This window comes from Rhinopithecus bieti, unplaced genomic scaffold (assembly GCF_001698545.2).
Source record: "Rhinopithecus bieti isolate Rb0 unplaced genomic scaffold, ASM169854v2 scaffold_20150, whole genome shotgun sequence".
Classification (NCBI taxonomy): domain Eukaryota; kingdom Metazoa; phylum Chordata; class Mammalia; order Primates; family Cercopithecidae; genus Rhinopithecus; species Rhinopithecus bieti.
In genome coordinates this window covers 843242-846691 of record NW_016810565.1, presented here as the reverse complement: position 1 = coordinate 846691, position 3450 = coordinate 843242, and the positions used below count along the sequence as shown (strand labels likewise).

General features: G+C 40.0%; 1 protein-coding gene across 7 annotated transcripts in view; it reads right to left on the bottom strand.

Moving 5' to 3' along the window:
* The window catches only part of SIRAL1 (SIR2 antiphage like 1), a 54507-nt gene that overhangs the window by 30447 nt on the left and 20610 nt on the right, over positions 1–3450 (bottom strand). The window contains exon 1 of one of the 7 annotated variants that reach the window (XM_017892262.1): positions 2579–2733. The exons of the other annotated variants lie outside the window; for them this stretch is intronic. The gene's annotated coding sequence lies outside the window, so the exon portion shown is untranslated. Of the gene's footprint in view, positions 1–2578; positions 2734–3450 lie in introns of those variants that run through there. 7 annotated transcript variants of the gene reach the window in all.

Here is a 3450-nt window from a genome sequence, read left to right as displayed (position 1 = left end):
TTAACTCAACCATGTGGGTTTTTTCTTTTCTTTCTTTTTTTTTTTTTTTTTTGAGATGGAGTTTCGCTCTTGTTGCCCAGTCTGGAGAGCAGTGGCTCAATCTCGGCTCACTGCAACCTCTGCCTCCCGGCAGTTGCTCCCTTCAAGCGATTCTCCTGCCTCAGCCTCCCAAGTAGCTGGGATTACAGGCATGTGCCACTATGCCCGGCTAATTTAGTATTTTTTGTAGAGACAGGGTTTCTCCATCTTGATCAGGCTGGTCTTGAACTCCTGACCTCGGGTGATGTGCCCGCCTCAGCCTCCCAAAGTGCTGGGATTACAGGCGTGAGCCACCACGCCCAGCTGGGATGTTTGTTAAAAGTATGTATGTTCTTGAAAATAAAGTTAATTAATTAAAAAAAAAAGTTTGTTTCTAGGCTCTACTCCAAAATTACAGAATGAGATTCTCCAGAATCTTCAGAATCTTCCTTCAAATAGGAAACACCTAAATAAGAAGCAAACTTAATTTTTCTACAATGCAACAATTTTGTTTAATATAGGATGCACATGAGGTATACCATTAAGCCATCTTTCCTTAAGTGTAATAACTTATTACAGTCTAACGACTTCCCAGTTTGCTTATACCAATAGCCAGGTTTTAACTGTCCTTAAAATATTTTTTTGAAGTTTTAATTCATGTGAATCACTTCCGACTCTAAAAGTCAACGCTCTAGAATGGTGAACTAGGGATAGAATGTGTTTACTTCTTCCACACACATGACAACCCATCTGTTTGGGGATATACATATATATATATATAATACATATATATAATACATATATATATTTAAGTACACAAGGAAAAAACTTAGGTGCTTAAGTTCTTTTCTTAACTATGGTTCTACAAACCCATCATCTAAACAGATTACATCCAAGTAAAACACTATATTGAGAGAGATGGAAGTAAAATGTAGAGGGAATAATGCTTATTAAGTTTTGAAGATGGATATCTTCAGAATTTAATGCTCAATTCAGTTACTAAACCAGTTTACAAGCTCTTAACTACATGCCATGGACTATTTATAAACATTAACTCACTAATCTGCATAACATTATGAGGCACTATTGTTACCTTATTTTACAGACGAGAAAACTGAGACACAGAAAGATCGGGTACGTGGTAGTACCAGTATTCAAACCATGGCAACTCTGCCTCCCAAGTCCAGGTTTTTTTTTTTTTTTTTTTTTGAGACAGAGTCTCGCTCTGTCGCCCAGGCTGGAGTGCAGTGGCCGGATCTCAACTCGCTGCAAGCTCCGCCTCCCGGGTTTACGCCATTCTCCTGCCTCAACCTCCCAAGTAGCTGGGACTACAGGCACCCGCCACCTCGCCTGGCTAGTTTTTTGTATTTTTTAGTAGAGACGGGGTTTCACCGTGTTAGCCAGGATGGTCTCGATCTCCTGACCTCGTGATCCGCCTGTCTCGGCCTCCCAAAGTGCTGGAATTACAGGCTTGAGCCACCGCGCCCGGCCCCAAGTCCAAGTTCTTAACTACACCATTGCTAAACAGGAAATGCTCATTGGAACATTTCAGATTTCAGATTTTTTGGATTAGGGATGCTCAACCGTTAAGTATAATGCAAATATTCCCCAAAAAAGCCAGAAATCCAAAACACTTCTTTCTGGTCACAAGCATTTCAGATAAGGAATAATTAACCTGTATTAACTTTTCAGCCTTAAAAAAAAAAAAAAAAAAAAAAAAACTTAAAGTCCAAAACTATGAACAAAGAAAGTGCCTGCATTCTAGAAAGTAGATTTACCTGAAACAATCCCAAGTAACCCTTAATAGTTGCTTGTTAACTAGGCACTCCATTGATGCAATCCTGGCAGTCAACTACATTCGGAAGCTGGGAAAACTACTCTCTCCAATAACAAGCACTATTTGTTATACACTTTTCACCACCACTTATCCACCAGAGCCTAGATCTGTCCTACCATTTTCTCCTGGAAATTACGTAAGATCGTTTTTGCTGGATTCTAGTTCTGCCAGATGGTCAATTCATGACATCTAGACCTGAATACTAAGCTTTCTGACTTATTTCTTTACACAGTCAACTTTTCTGAAGGTCCATTCCATCTATTATTACTTTAAAAAATGAAATATAGCCAATCGCTTCTGACCGAGAATGTTTAGGGTCTTCTTATTTAGGTACTGAATGAGACGTAGCTCAGTATGCCTACATCATATCCAATCATATACTCATCCTGTTTTCTAACAGAGAAACATCTTTTCTTTAGCCTAAAGCATGCCTCACATGACACAATCTCACATGTATACCCCAGCGGCATATAAGCATAAACCATATTTTATTCCTTCTAGAGTAGTGTTTTCAGGAAAAAAAGTCAGTTTTAGCATGTACCCTAAACAATATGCAGTTCTTGCTAAAGAGTTTCAAAGCTAACTTTCCCAATATGCATCAGCTAGTTCACACTTTAATTTTTTTTATGTGATCACGGTTTGAGTTTTCATTTTTGTGGGACTTGCTATGTAGAGCAAAAGTGGAAAATGTTTTTCTGTCACAAGAAAACAAAAGTCAATTACCTGTGGCAGTGTCTTCATTACCTCAATCACTGCTAAGCCACTGAGAAATCCTTCAAAGCCAATAGAGTACAGCACAATAAAAGTCAGATACTTGGTAAACGCCGAGAAAAGTAACAGCAACCTCATGAATGGAAATGTTAAGGCTGAAGTCTTCATAGGAGACAGAACACTTGTGCTCTCAAACCTGTCAGCTTGGCAGGAAACATAATGCTTCTATCTCTGGGGGATGAAAAAGGGAAACAGGCTAGTGTTCTAGAAAAAATCCAGAAGAAACATAGTAAAGGGACGAGAGAAAAGGAACTGGTTATCCAAATGAAATTCAGTTTGCACACAGCAGAGGACCTGTGGACTCGAACACATCAAAGAATCCCAGCAGCTCTCGTTTTCATGGCATCTTGGTGCTAAAAAGATAGCAAGCTCTGGGATTCCCTTCACTTGAGAATCAGAGTGAGGTCTCCCAGCCCGCCTTCCTCGTTCTGAGCTATGTTTCTCCTGTATGTCCAGTGCATAGTCCTCAACTCAAACAAGTGACATGCCAGAAGGAGCTCAGAGTAATACACTTGGGTATATTAGCAGATGAAATAAATCAAATGTAGAGAGAAATTCTAATGTTTTAAAAAGTATTTTTGCGAGTGTACCTGTCTGATTCTTACTTTGGAAGCTTCCTCTCAGGGGTGTACTCCACCCTGTGAGGTGTGGGGTGTCAGACTGCCCCTAGTGGGGGATGTCTCCCAGTTAGGCTACTCAGGGGTCAGGGACCCACTTGAGCAGGCAGTCTGTCCGTTAAGCTGATAAGCAACTTCAGCAAAGTCTCAGGATACAAAATTAATGTGCAAAAATCACAAGCATTCTTATACACCAGTAACAGACAA